Source organism: Canis lupus, chromosome 23 (genome assembly GCF_011100685.1).
Source record: "Canis lupus familiaris isolate Mischka breed German Shepherd chromosome 23, alternate assembly UU_Cfam_GSD_1.0, whole genome shotgun sequence".
Lineage (NCBI taxonomy): Eukaryota > Metazoa > Chordata > Mammalia > Carnivora > Canidae > Canis > Canis lupus.
The window spans coordinates 2,077,241-2,092,975 of NC_049244.1; the positions used below are offsets into that span (position 1 = coordinate 2,077,241).

The 15,735-nt window shown below is 44.0% G+C and overlaps 1 protein-coding gene across 1 annotated transcript in view; it reads left to right on the top strand.

The window, feature by feature from the left end:
• The first annotated feature begins 9,616 nt into the window (after window positions 1-9,616).
• Window positions 9,617-15,735, top strand: part of ZNF445 (zinc finger protein 445) — a 30,831-nt gene continuing 24,712 nt past the window's right edge. Inside the window, 1 exon segment of the mRNA XM_038570253.1 lies at window positions 9,617-9,729. The gene's annotated coding sequence lies outside the window, so the exon portion shown is untranslated.

A 15,735-nucleotide genomic window follows, 5' to 3' on the forward strand; every position in this document is an offset into this window, starting at 1 on the left:
AACTATTCCCAAGTTATCTCCATATCTATTAAAATCTGAGGCCACACAACACTTCACACTAAGAGTAGAATACCTAATTGCCCAGGGGCTGATCATTCCCTGCACCAATCCTTGTAACATACCAGTATTGCCAGTCTAGAAACCTTATGGGTAGGGATGGAGATTTGTCAAAGACTTGAAAGCTATTAACAAGATAGTTCTCCCAGAGTGCCTAGCTGGCTCAATTGGTAGAGCATACAACTCTTGACTTCATGGTCATGAGTTCAAGACCCATGTTGAGTGTAGAGCTTATTTAGGAAGAAGAAGAAATATATATCTATTTCTTCATATATATATATTCCATTTCCCAGTTGTTCCAAACCTTAACACCCTTTTGTCACAAGTCCTAGCAGACTTCAAATGATTCACAGATGTAGATCTATGTTTTACCTTCTTCAGCATTTCTGTAGACCTCAGCAGCCAATACTTGTTTGCCTTTACCTACAATAACCAGCAGTTTACCTTTACAGTCATGCCTCAAGGGTTCACTGAGGCTCCTTCTTATTTCTCCCAAGTGCTCCATCAAGATTTAAGTTTCCTCCAGCTCCTTGGGAAATCAATATTTTTATGATATGTAGACCACCTCCTGCTATCCTCAGTTACCAAAGAAGCCTCTGTATAAGATTCCATTTATTTGCTGCAAGCAGCTGAGAAAGGACATGAAATCTCTAAGGAGAAATTGCAATTATCTTTACACAGTATTGATTGTGTAAGTCATAGTGTAGGTGCTGTAGAAATCCAGTTGTCTGCAAAAATTATTTTAAGCTTATTCAGGAATTCACTAGGCTCACTGTGAGTGACAGCTTTGTGGATTTCTACCCTGGCTGGATATTGTAGACTCTGGGTTCCTTACTTTTCTCTATCAACTTCCCCACTCTATGAACTTATGAAAATGCAGTTCCCTGAACTCCTTCCTTGGGAAGATAAACATGAACAGGCCATCATAAGATTAAAATAAGCACTACAAAAACTGCCTTTCCTAGGGCTACCTAACCTCTTCAAAGCCCTACACCTTACTGTGCAGGAGAGAGATAATCAAGCCCTGGGAATGCTCACAAAGGAGCATGCTGATAAGAACAGGCATATTACCTATTATAGCATACAGTTTGATTCAGTTGTTCCTGCCTATCCCAACTTTCTTAAGGCTTTACTGTAGTTGCAAAGTTAGTAAACATTTCAGTGGATTTAACCCTAGGGGATGACAATTATTTGCGAACTCCACCTGTTGTCTTAAGTCTTCTTAATTCTGAGTTGACTGAGCATTTCTCTGCAAGCAGACCAACCTTCTATGAAATCCTTCTGCTTTCTCAGTCCTGCCATTGCCTGATGAAAGTGAACCCCATGACTGAGAGATAAACACGACCCGTTTTGTGATACCATGTCTGGATTCATGACACACTCATTTGGCTAATCCTGATCTAGTTTTGTTTGTTGATGGGTTATCCTATAAAAATGAAAAGGGAATTTCCAAACTGGCTATTTGGTTAATATGCAATGTGAACTACTTGAGAGGGTAAACCTACCACAAGCTAAATCAGCCCAATAAGCAGAGCTCTATGCCCTTACCAGTGCACACCAATCATGAGAAGAAATTATTAATATTTATAATGACAGCTGGTATGCCTTTGGGGTCATCCCTGATTTTTGGATGTATGGAAACAAGGTTTTCTCACATACACTGGAATTCCAATGAAAAATGGACAGTAAGTAAATGATTATTTGCTGCTATTCTCTTACTCCCTGAAATTACTGTCCAAAAGGACTGAAAATGAGCATCAGAAAAATGCCCAACTGTTTTTCATGTAGCAGCAACAAAAACTACAAAGGTTTCAGAACATGTGGCTGAAGTCCATTCTTGCTTCTGCAAAAAAATGACTCTTGGTTGCCAGACTTGGCCTCTTGTCATCGCGAGGGTCTTGTAACATGGCAGCAGTCTGCTCTTGAATCAGAGAAATCATAATGGGCAAACAATGTCTGTAAACTCAAATTTACATTCAATAGTTGGGGTCTTGGGAGACTTAAGATTGCTGCTTGATTCTTCCTGGTGTAAGAGAGGGAGAATTTTTCTCCTACCCTCAAAAGTCTCTCAGCTGGACTAAGTATTAAATTTACATGAAAAGGTTAACAGGAGAAAAAACCAAAAATTATTTGTGCATGGAGGTCCAGTAATGAAATTGAGACCTAAAGACATGACCAAGGCAGATAGTTTTTATACATTTTAGACAAAGAGATGATAAATTTGTGAGTAATGGATAGGATAAGGAAAACAGGTGTTTGGATGCTTTAATTATTAAGGAATTCTTTTTTTTAAAATTTTTTTTTAATTTTTATTTATTTATGATAGTCACATAGAGAGAGAGAGAGGCAGAGACACAGGCAGAGGGAGAAGCAGGCTCCATGCACCGGGAGCCCAACATGGGATTCGATCCCGGGTCTCCAGGATCACGCCCTGGGCCAAAGGCAGGCGCTAAACCGCTGCGCCACCCAGGGATCCCTTATTAAGGAATTCTAAGCAGAATTTGGGCTGAGGTAGATTAGTAGAAAAGTAACAAGGTTTATTTCTACAGCTTTCTTGACTTTTAAAGTCTGTATCTCTGGTGATAAAGATGTCTTTCTCCTTCATATAGGGAGGCTATTTTTCATATGGGAGATTTGCTTCCTGCTTTCAAGAGAGCAGAGAAGGGTCTGTCTTTGAACTGCTTGTTTCCTAAGTAACCTTTATTTAAAATAATCAAATATGCGAAAGTGGCACATTTTGGGAGCCTATCCTTGGCCCCTATACTGACTCCCTGGCAAACCCCATCTTCTTATTATTGCATTCATTCAACCACCAAGGTGCAGCTAAGATGACTCAAATTATAAATAAATATTGATGAAAAGACTTGTAAAAAATTGCAAAAACTATGTATCACCAATGTCTGACCTGTCAGGTTCATAACCTGGAAAAATTATTTTTGTTTCTAAGTGTTTGAACATCCTCCCTCTGGACCATTTGAACACCTAGACTTTATTCAAATGCCACTCAGTATGGGTTATCAATATATTCTTGTTATTGTTTATGTTTTCTGGATGGGTTGAACCCTTTCCTTGCTAAAAGGCTGACACCCTCACAGTGGCAAAGAAACTGTTGGAAAAACATATTTCCTACTTGGAGTTTATACACCAAGAAAACTAGTGACTGAGGCACCCACTTTACTGGGAACATAATAAGGTTTAACTAAAACTTTGCAAACTTCTTAGAATTATCACTGTTTTTATCACTCTCAATCATCAGGCAAAGTTGAAGAACTAAAGGAATCCTCAAACTCAAAAGCTTTTTTTTTTTTTTTTGGTTCAAAAGCTTTAAACTCACTGAAACTACTGGACTCCCTTGGCCTAAGGTATTGCCTTTGGCCTTGTTGACTATTTGTAGTACCCTCTTTGTGAGATAGTCACCCATAGACCTATATATTTTGGTATACAACCTTCTGTTGATCTCTTGTTTGCACTGCAAGTCTTTAGTGTCTTATTCTAAAATCCATCATCAGCAGGTGAGAAAAAAAATTGATCCAGATCCCAATACAAAAGACGCTGTTATGCATGATTTGGTATATTGGAAATACCACCAGAGGAACATGGCCCTAGAACCCCACTGGAAGGGACATTACAAGGTGCTCCTGATAACTGACACTACTGCAAAACCAGAAGGCATTAAACTGTGGGCATATGTCTCCCAGCTGAAAAGGATCTTCCTGACACTTGTTTCTCCTCTTGAACGGGTGACCTTAAAACCAAGTTAACTAGGAAGCCAACGACTTCATGTGGTAGACCAGTTCCATTTAAGACACGAGAGCAAGAATTCATTCTTTCACTAACATAAAACATGAAACCCTTTCTTTTCTCTTTCTTTACTAGGGAACTGTTTTGGAAAGATACTGCCAGCATCCATATTCCCAAGCCATTGCTAAAGGGGATAACTTTCAACATGCTGTATTTGTCAAAACCCTCCCATTTGTCCACGATGTCAGATGCCACTTGGTCTTCCTTGTGACCATTTTTCTTCCATTCCCCATGACACCATACTACAACTGAAGTTACCTACAGAGTCCGACTTTTACTACCAAAACATCGAGAACCTTTACTTTAACCTTTCTTCTACAATCACTGTACACTCTGGCAGGGAGGAATGCTTATAAAAACATTACTACAGGGATCCATGGGTGGCGCAGTGGTTTGGCGCCTGCCTTTGGCCCAGGGCACGATCCTGGAGACCCGGGATCGAGTCCCACATCGGGCTCCCGGTGCATGGAGACTGCTTCTCCCTCTGTCTGTGTCTCTCTCTCTCTCTCTCTCTCTGTGACTATCATAAATAAATAAATTTAAAAAAAATTTAAAAAAATTACTACATTCTCAACACCATGGTCTTATGATTCTCTGAGGACAAACTGCCCCTTTTAGAACTAAAAATTTCTCCGCATGCATCAATCTCTGCAAAGAGTTTAGAACCACCTTTTATTTTAGAACAGGAAATTACCTTCCAAAGTACAATGAAAGCCTAGCTGATGATCCTAGGGTTTAGCTGGGCAAATAAAATCCCAGTGAATAAATTCATTAGTAACAATACTTTCACGGGAGTAGTGTGTGCCCTAGCAGATTTTTGTCTGTGGAGGTTTGAGGGAAAACATATTTTTGGGCTCATGAATGCCTAGATGGCTGACACTCAATCAGACCGTGCCTTATGGGTTATCTAAATGTATCCCTAACTGCCCACAGTCAAACTGAGACATCTCACTGGCCAATTCCCCTCAATCTGCATTACTGAAACAAATGGGAACTGCCAGAGGCATTCATGATTCAGATTTTGCTTCTTTGCAGATCTCACTCCCATGGTTAGGAGCAAGTACAAGTGAGGCTGTGATCATGAACCTCTATTTACCTCTCAAAGATATTGCGGAATTGACTGTTAAAGCAGTAACCGCCCAACAAAAATCCCTAAACTCTCTGGTCAAATTTGTTCCTGATACTAGGGTTAGCCCTTCACTATCTTGTGGCTGAGCAAGGAGGTGTTTGTGCTGTGGCCAACACCACCTGTTGCACTTGGATGAATGCTTCTAGGGAAAGTTGACTCTCAGCTATATAAGATCACTGACCCAGCCAATTGGTTTTAGAGAGTGACTCCTTCAGTGGAGTCTTTCTCTGATTTATTTGACCCTGATCGGTTTGGGTCTTGAGGACCATGACAACTCCACGGTGCACTCCAGACATTGGGAATCGTTCTACCTATTGTAATCATGGTAGTCCCCCTGGCACACTCTGTTCACTCAAAAGCTTTAAATGCATACTTGCACCCACTAATCACCAAGGGGATAATCTCCCTATTATTATAATGTCAGAAAAGTTACAAAGAGAATAACCAACTTAAAGAATGTGAACCTGACATTGTGCCTGTGATTACCACACAGAGATTCAGCAAAAACCATGAGAATTCTAGGGTAGTAGCTGGGAGTTGTGCTAATGTCTTAAGCTTTTGTTCACATCTCTCAATTAGGCTGAGATTCTGATGTAAATCGGTTAGCTGTTAAGACAAGAAGACCAAAATGGAGTTGCTAATGCTAAGTCCCATTTCACCAAAATGGACTTAACTTACTTATAGTTTCGGTGATTTACTTATATTTTGGTCTCCCAGACATGGAATTTGAAACCAGTTAAAAAAAACAAAATTCAAATTTGAAAGGTCTTACTGGCTTTATTCAGTGATTCATAAATCAGGCAGCATCCAGTCGAGCAGATAGAAAGAAGCTTCCGAGAGTTATACCAGGCAATACATTTTATAGCCAGAAGGCAACGAAAACACGGATGTTACGCTAGACAAAAAGGTGAATTGTTTATTACAAGGCTACTTTCTTTACAGGGGACGGCAGGGGCTTTTATCAGCAGATTACCTAACCAATGCTGCTCAGGAAATTCCTGATTGATTGGTTTAAGATTCCATTTCTGGGGCAGCCCTGGTGGCTCAACGGTTTAGCTCCGCCTTCACCCCCGGGGCCTGATCCTGGAGACGCAGGATCGAGTCCCACGTCAGGCTCCCTGCATGGAGCCTGCTTGGCCCTCTGCCTGTGTCTCTGCCTCTCTCTCTCTCTCTCATGAATAAATAAATAAAATCTTTAAAAAAAAAAAAAGATTCCATTTCTGGGATAGCCAAAACTGTAACTAAGTTTCAGTTTGGTGATGGGGGTGGAAGAAGGGGAGCCAGGGAAGGGTTGACAAAGTCTGACTGGATCTTGCAATAGCCAGTGTTTGTGGAGTCCTTAGAAGAGCAGACATTCCTTGGAGTCATGATAAGCATCTTAAGGTTTAGACACCTAAAAAGTTCCCCTGTCCCACAGTGCTGAGCAAAAAAGGTTAACCAATCACCGAGTAATCCATGGCAACTGAAATTTCCCTCCAGGGTGGTTTTCAGCTTTAAAAATACTACCTAGGGGATCCCTGGGTGGCGCAGCGGTTTAGCGCCTGCCTTTGGCCCAGGGCGCGATCCTGGAGACCCGGAATCGAATCCCACGTCAGGCTCCCGGTGCATGGAGCCTGCTTCTCCCTCTGCCTGTGTCTCTGCCTCTCTCTCTCTCTCTCTCTCTCTGTGACTATCATAAATAAATAAAAAAATAAAAAAAATAAAAAATAAAAATACTACCTAGGGATCCCTGGGTGGCGCAGCGGTTTGGCGCCTGCCTTTGGCCCAGGGTGTGATCCTGGAGACCCGGGATCGAATCCCACGTCGGGCTCCCGGTGCATGGAGCCTGCTTCTCCCTCTGCCTGTGTCTCTGCCCCTCTCTCTCTCTCTCTCTCTGCGTGACTATCATAAAAAAAAAAAAAAAAAAAAAAAATACTACCTACTCCGGTCCTCTTCAGATGGGCACACGACTGAGTTGGGTTGCCCTTCCTGATTTGCAAACCCAAAGAAAGATTTGTGTCTTTTGTTCTTCCTCATAAGGCTCACTCCTCCAGTTTTTTTGTTTGTTTGTTTGTTTTTCCTCTTTAGCATAAGCGACTCCATTTTGGGTCTGTTGTCTTTAGCAAGTCAATCAAGACTTTCCTGAGGATCATTAGTTAGGTAATCTACCTGATAAAACCTTGGCAGCCCCTGTAAGGAAAGTCACACTGCAATAACCAGTCTACCCTTTCACCCAATAGATTTTTTCTCCTATTCCCTTCTTTCTGCCTGTGAAATCCCTAGCCTTGTATAGCTCTTGCAGCTCCGTCCTTTCTGTCTGCTAGACTAGAGGCTGCCCCATTGGTGAATTGCTGAGTCAGTTTGTTGCGCCCAAGATCGCGAATCCGAGAAACCACCGAGGAGCCGACACCGATGCAAGCACACGAGGGTTTATTTGCAAGCTCGAGCCTGGTCCAAGTACACCCGACACAGCGGAGCAGGGACTTGGACCCCGAGGTGGGTTACAGCTGGATTTTTATGGGCTGGTCTAGGGGATTTCCAGTAAGGGTGGAGGAGTTTCTCAAGCTCTTAGTTCCTCATTCCAATATGGGACGTGCTCTGCATTAAGGGCGTGCTCTGCAGATTTTTCTTGGAACTGACTTGGGCTAGAGGCCGCAGTTGTTACTCATCTAGGGGCCAGAGGTGGGGGACATTCTCTGAATTTCTTGGGTCCCGCAGTTGACGTTTGTTCAAAAGTAAACAACTGGAGGTCATGGGAGGTGCAGTTGTGTGTGCGCGGCTGGAGGCCAGCAAGTGCCCCCAGCTGTGGTGGTGACGAGGGAGGGAAGAGGTCCTCCTGGAGTGATGCGCGGCCCCTTACCAGCTCTCCCTTCGGCCAGAACCGGTCAGCCACAAGCTCGTGCTCCGTGCTTTGCCCCCTGGTTTGGGATCCTGTTCCTCCCCGGGGCGGGGTGGGGGGCAGCCGGGCCTTCCCACCACCTGTTGGAAGGGGTGTGGGCTCCTGGGCTCCGGGGCTACCCTGGCGTCGGAGGGCGGGGGGCGGACCCGGAGGGCGGGGCGCGGCGGCGCGGAGGGGCAGGGCCCCGGGGCGGGGGGCGCCGGGGGCCAAGCCTCGCGCTCGCAGGCCCGCCTGCCTCCCGCGGGCGCTGGGAGAAGCCGAGACGTTGGCCCTCCCAGCTTCCTAGAGAGGCCCCGGGCGGCGGCGCGCGTGCGCGAGCGGAGCCGACGGAGGGGCGGGCGCCGGGCGCGGGGCGGGGGCGCGGGGCGCGGGGCGCGGGGCCCTGGGCAGGTGGCGCGGCCGGAGGACCGAGCGTCGGGGGCCCACGGAGTCGGTGAGCGGCGGCGCGGGGCGGGGCGCGGGGGCGCGGGGGCGCGGGGGCGGGGGCCGCCGGGCGGGCGCTCCGGGGCCGGGGCCGGGGCCGGGGCCGCGCGGGCTGCGGGAGGGGGCGGCCGGGGCCGGGCCTGGAGGCTGCGCCGGGGCGGGCGGTGTGGCGGGGGCTCCGGTGCGGACCTGGAAGCGCCTCGCAGCCGCGGGCACGCAGCCGGGGGTCCTGGCTTCGGCGCCGCGTCCTTTCTCCCAATTGCGCAAACAAAGCGGGCTCGTTCTGGACGATTAGGTGCCGCGGGGAGTGCCCGCAAAGGAAGAGTAGCCGCAGTCCGCAGAGCTCCGTCCGGGTGCTGCGGGGAGCTGTAAAATGCGCTGGCGATGCAGGCTCCTACACGCGCACACACGTACATGGTGCTATCTGTTTACTGAAGTGTGGCATCACTCAGCGGCATTAAGTACATTTATACTCTTGCTCCTTGAAAATCACACTACCTTGAGCCGGCGGAATGCACTTGCTCACGTGGTGGTCACACTTGGTGCCGGCGTCGTGGCACCGCTAAGACACACTTCCGTGAGTGTGATGAGAACGTGTTGTTTGCAGTTTAGTTTATTTTCCATAGTACACATTGCATGAAGCTCTCAAGGCTCAACAAGTGACGTTTGTGCAGAAAAATAGCACAATCTTGTCTCCTTTCAAAATGAAAGCGAAATATATAAAAGAGTTTTTATTTTCGGTGATATATTCTTAAAAGATTTTATTTTCATAAAAGGGAGTTTTTAAACAGACGGTGCAGCTCCAACCCGAAACCACTGCACTGTATCTGACTGGCACAGGCCTCAGAAGTCAGAGGATGGTCTCCTTCTGGGTTAAAGTGGTGGCCAGGAAAGAACACCACCATCCTGTTTGAAACTAGTTCAAGAGTGAAAACTCGGTAGTGGTAGGTACATTATTTGCAGGGAAATGTCAGCGAGTGGCTTTAGTGGTAATTTGCTGAAGGAATGTCGGAGAACTCGCATCTGTTTACACGGGTGTGTGTGTATGTGTGTGTGTTGAGGGCCTGATGAAGGAGGGTGTTCTTACATGTCAATGTTAATGCTGGAGAAAGGCAGACAGACTTTGGTTAAAAGCCATAATCCTTCCTGTAGGCCGAAATGATGGGAATGTTTTTTCTTTTTTTAAAGATTTTATTTTTTTAATTTTTATTTATTTATGATAGTCACAGAGAGAGAGAGAGGCAGAGACACAGGCAGAGGGAGAAGCAGGCTCCATGCACCGGGAGCCCGACGTGGGATTCGATCCCGGGTGTCCAGGATCGCGTCCTGGGCCAAAGGCAGGCGCCAAACCGCTGCGCCACCCACGGATCCCGATGGGAATGTTTTGAAGGGAAACCTCAATTTGTACCTAGAAAGGAAACCGACAACAGCATCAAAAATGGTAGCTATGCCACTTTAAGTTTTCTGAGGTCCTCGTGTCCAAGAGGTCTTGGTGTATAAGCCTTCCGTGATATTGGAGAGTTGCTTGGGGGTAAATATACATAGTGTATAGTAACCATAACTTACTGTATTTGGCAGTCTGCAGTATTTTTGTATCAGAAAAAAATCTGAAACAGCTCCGTCAGGTGAACCATGATGTGCTCTACAAGGTTGAATTTTTGAGCTTAAACATTTCCTTCCCTGATCTCAAACCTCGTAGCCTCCTTCCTTGTTTTATTATACTGCATGGTGCCGGGCACTAACATACTGTATATTTCCTTCACTTCGTTGTCTGTCTTCCTATAAGCTGTGCAAGGCAGGTGTTTTTTTTTGTTTTTGTTTTTTTTTTAAGGCAGGTTTTTATTTGTTTGTCTCTATTCCCTACAGAGACCTTAGTGCTTGGGGCATAGTAGGTGCTCAGTAGATATTGTTAAGAGAGAAGAGTGACAGTGTTTAATATCTTTGACTGCCAAGTTAATTTGTAACCTAAGATAAAAATAAATCAGAGAAAAAAGATAACACGCTTCCTCAATTCAAAAAAGCTTTCTCTTCTTTTTAAGATTTTATTTATTTATTAATGAGAGACAGAGAGAGAGAGAAAGCACAGCAGAGACACGGGCGGAGGGAGAATCAGGCTCCATGCAAGGGAGCCTGACGTGGGACTCAATCCTGTGTCTCCAGGATCGGGCCCTGGGCTGAAGGCGGCGCTAAACCTCTGGGCCACCTGGGCTGCCGTCTTTTTGAATGATTGTAGACTTACAGGAGGTTGCAGAAACTGTACAGAGTTCCCTGATATTCTTTACTTACTTTGCCTAACGTTAACATCTTGCATAACCATAGTACAGTCAGCAAACTGAAGACATTTACAGTAGTGTGGTACTATTAATTAAACTGCTGACTTTACTTAGAGTTCATCAGTTTCTCACTAGTGACCTTTTTCTGTTCAGGGAACCAATCTAGAATCCCTCATTCCATTTAGTTGTCATGTCTCCTTGTTCCCTTCAGTATGTGACAGTCTCTCCATCTTTTCGTGTGTTTTGTGACCTCGACACTTTGAAGTATGTCGTGCTGGTATTTTTAGAGTGACTCTTACTTTGGTTTTGTCAGATGTTTTCTTCTGCTTCCATTGAGGATGGTGTCCATATGTCTTGTTACTGTCGTTTTTTTTTTTTTTTTTTTGGTTTTTGTTTGTTTTTTTTTTTTTTTTTTTGTCGCTATTGGTTTTGACCTGCTGGTATCTGCCATGTGTCACTACTGTAAACCTACTGTCTCTCCCTTTGTAACTGGTGATTATTTCGGGGAAGATACTTTGAGACCTTGCATAGCAATATCCTGTTTTTCCTTAACTTTCACCCACTAATTAGCCCTCCTGGTGGATCTTATTAGTGTAATGGTCTAATGGTGACTTTCTGTTATTCCCTCTTTTCTGTTAATTGGAATACTGTCAGAGGAAGAGTTGTGCCTTGTTTCCCTTTGTTTTATTTATTCGGTTAGTTATATCAGTGTGTGATGTTGGGTATGTATTCTTTGGGCTATGATGCAGTGCTAATATTACTTACTTTATTGCTTAAAGTACTCCAGCTTTGGCCATGGGGAGCGCCTTGAGGTTGGCTTCTGTTTCCCCTTGCAGAGCCCACATCCTTTTTGGTGTCTTTCCCCGCCTTCCTGGCACCACAGAATACTCACGTTGTTTCTTCCCTTCCCCAGCCTGGAAACCACCACCACTTCTCCAAGGATCCCTAGTTCTATTTATTGGAGAATGGTATGGAGAAACCAAGTTTTGGGTGCTAGGTTTGAGCTCATTTCTTAAGCGATGTATTTAAGCGTAATGTAACATTTTAATTATGTACTGGAAGCAGTCTTTTTGTTTCCTTATCAGCGTATAAAATAAAGCGTATGTATCCTTACACTGATAGGAAAAACACAAGAATAAGAAAGTGCTTAATGAGGATTTTAAAAGAAAACAAATTCACATTGTGTATGAATTGAAGCAAAATGACAAGAAAGCAAAGAAAAGCAAAGAAAAGCAAAAAAAATATTTCTGAAAAATGCCCTGGATAACTGCTTGGGTTTTTCCCTGTGCTTCACAAAGCCATTTTCAATTGTGGGGTTGAGACTGGGGTCAAAGTATGAAGCTGTGGGAGAAGAGGCCTGATCAGCTCAGGTTTCCTCCTGGGCCTGGGGTGAGTGAAGTTTTTCTTCTTTCTCAAAAACTAGTTGGGACATGGAGAAACCTTGAGGCATTGGGATACCTGAACTGGGCAGGTTCAGCTCACTGGTCCCCATGTCTTTCCTGTGCCCTGGCTCTTTCATCCGGATTCAGAAAGGCCCTGGGGGCGGGCATGTCTCTCCGTATTTGTGGTGCTTTCTTTGGTTGGAAACCTGAAATCCTTTGCCAAATTCCTGGCTTTTGCCCTCATTTTCCTGTCTGTCAGTCTTCTCATCACCTCTGTCCAGATGCCTCACTGACCTCTTCAGACATTTCCGTAACAGCTGCTTCAGAACAGGTCTGCTTGGAGGCTTGTTTCTGGTGCTAATTGCACTGTGGGCCTCCATTTCCTGAGATAGGTCTTGTCATTTAGATTTCCTGCTTGGTGCATTTCTTCAGAATATTTGTCTCTGGCCTCAAGTTCATTCTCTTTAGCCTCACTGCCTGATCTCTGGTTACCCTGAGCAGCTTTCTTGTTCTTCCACACTTCAGTTTCATGCTCTTCTCCAGTCTGTTCTACAGCTCTGTCCCTCCTTCTGACTTCTAGCTTCCTTCTGAACTGTTGTTTCTGCTATCCGTTTGTGCTGCTGGGGCTTACACGGTTGGAACCTGCCCCTCTTTTTTTTTTTTTTTTTTTTTTTTAAGATTTTACTTATTTATTCATTCATTCATTCATTCGTGACAGAGAGAGAGAGAGAGAGAGAGAGAGGCAGAGACACAGGCAGAGGGAGAAGCAGCCTCCATGCAGGAAGCCCGACATGGGACTCGATCCCGATCCCGGGTCTCCAGGATCACACCCTAGACTGAAGGCAGCGCTAAACTGCTGAGCCACCGGGGCTGCCCCTGAGCCTCTTCCTCTTGATCCTGAGGCACCCTTTCCTTTCAGCCATCTTTTATTGTTGCTGATCTTCAAGTCTGTCTGTGGGCCTTGGGCCACCTACTTTATCATTCCATCCTTTTCCTTTGTTTTGTTTTCTCAAATACTACTTCTTCTTTTTCTCCCCTAGTTTTTTACAGCAAGGCTTCATTTCTCTGCCAGAACTTTAGCAGACTCCTCAGCCTGTGTGATCGTTAATGTAGTCCTTTGCTTGACTCTTCATGCCCTGAGAACAAGAGTGTAGTTTCTTTCTGTTACCTGGATGGCAGCATGCTTTCTCCTGGGAGCCTCTTTCCATCTGTGTTTAGTCATTCTTTTTTTTTTTTTGTCTGTCCTGATGCCATCGGCTGAATCTGGAGGATGTTGAGTATGTATTGGCTTCTGACGAAGTAGGGGATGGCTTCTGAGTGAAGGTAGTGATTTTTTTAAATGTACTAAATGGTGGTGGGAAATGCGGGGTGGTCTCTGGGGAAGATAAGCATCATCTGTGACATGGTGCACTGAGTTATGAGGTCATGTACAACAGGTGCCTATGTGTGCTGTTATCTCACCTTTTTTTTTCATATTTGTTTAAGCTTTCTCAGCTGTTTTTCTTTGCACATTGTGTTTTGGGTAGCATTTTGTTTCCTCATTTGCCTGGTTGCATCCTACATTCTTCTCTTTTTCATTCAGATTTCTCGAATTGGTTTGCTTATTTGGTGGCTAAAGAGAACTAAGATTGTGTGGGTTTGTTTTTCCTTCTTCAGTTTCTTGAGTTGCAGCCACATTGCACCCAGGACCTCTTCCAGAATGTGCTGCATTTTCCCCTCTCTGCCTGCCTCTTCTGTCTTGGGAACTGAGATGGTTTGTTGCTGTGTTGTTTAAAGTGCAATATTTATCACTTCTTTGAGTATAAATGTGATATGCAACATTTCATGGAACATTGATAATTAGGAAGGGTGAGTCTTATACCACCTGCTGGAGAATATAATGGCTGAGTAAGGCTGAAGAAGTTTTTTATGCATATGCCAACTGTATTTTTTACTTTAAGACTTAAATGAGTTAATAACTATGATCTTTAAAGCATTTAATTATTATTGTAGGAAATTGGGGAAAGACAAAAGATACAAGGTGGATAGTAACAGGCATACATACTCTACCACACCAGAGTAACCTTTCTGACATTTGGCCTTTTTTCCGTCATCATTTTCTGCTTACTCTTTTTTTCTTTTACATTCAATAAGCCAACATATACTACATTATTAGTTTCAGATGTAGAGTTCAGTATTTCATCAGTTGCGTGCTCATCACATCTCACGCCCTCCTTAATGCCTGTCACCCAGTTACCCCATTCCCTCTACCCTTGTCCCCTTCAGCAATCCTCAGTTTGTTTCCAGAGTTAAGAGTCTCTCATGGTTGGTCTTCCTCTCGGATTTCTCCACTCCGTTTCCGTCCCTTCCCTTAGGATCCCTTGCACTATTTCTTATATGCCCCATATGAGTGAAACCATATGATAATTGTCTTTCTCTGATTGACTTATTTTACTTAGCATAGCACCCTCCAGTTCTATCCATGTCAGTGTAAATGGTAGGTATTCCTCCTTTCTGATGGCTGAGTAATATTCCATTATATATACATATACCACATCGTTTTCCATTCATCTGTCACAGGACATCTGGCTCCTTCCACAATTTGGGTATTGCAGACATTGGTGGTATAAACATTGGAGTGCAGGTATCCAGTCGATTCACTGCATCTGTATCTTTGCGGTAAATATCCAGTAGTGCAATTGCTGGGTTGTAGGAGTAGCTCTATTTTAAACTTCTTGAGGAACCTCCACACTGTTTTCCAGAGTGGCTGCACCAGCTTGCATTCCCACCAGCAGTAGGAACAGGGTTCCCCCTTCACATCCATGCCAACATCTTTTGTTTCCTGTGTTGTTCATTTTAGCCATTTGAACTGGTGTAAAGTGGCATCTTATTATGGTTTTGATTTGTATTTCCCTGATGACAAGTGATTTGGAGCTTTTTTTTTTCATGTGCTTATTGGGCATTTGTGTGTCTTCTTTGGAAAGATGTCTGTTCGTGTCTTCTGCCCATTTCTTGCCTGGATTGTTTTTTGTGTGTTGAGTTTTATAAGTCCTATAGAGATCTTAGATAACTAGCCTTTTATCTGATACGCATTTGCAAATATCATTTCCCATTCTTTGTCTTTTAGTTTTGTTGACTGTTTCCTTTGCTGTGCAGAAGCTTTTTATCTTGATGAAGTTCCAGTAGTTCATATTTGGTTTTGTTCCCTTGCCTTTAGAGACGTGCCTAGGAAGACGTTGCCGTGGTCAAAGTCAAAGGGGCTGCAGCTTGTGTTCTCTCTTAGGGTTTTGATGGATTTCAATCTCACATTGAGGTCTTTCATCCATTTTGAGTTTATTTTTGTGTATGGTGAAAATGGTCCAATTTCTTACTTCTGTATATGGCTATCCAGTATTCCCAACACCATTTGTTGAAGAACTGTCCTTTTTCCATTGGATATGTTCCCTGCTTTGTTAAAGGTTGACCATAGAGTTGAGGGTCCATTTCTGGGTTCTCTATTTTGTTCCATTGATCTAAGTGTTTTTGTGCCAGTACCACACTATCTTAATTATCTCAGCTTTGTAATACAGCTTGATATCAGGCATGGTTATGCCCACAGCTTTGGTTTTCTTTTTCAACATTCCATTGGCTATTCAGGGTCTTGTCTAGTTCCATACAAAATTTAGGATTGTTTGTTCCAACTCTGTGAAAAATGTCAACAGTATTTTAATAGAGATTGCATTGAATGTGTAGATTGCTCTGGGTAGCATATCCATTTTCACAATGTTTATCTTCCAGTTGATGAGCATGGAATATTTTTTCATTTCTTTGTGT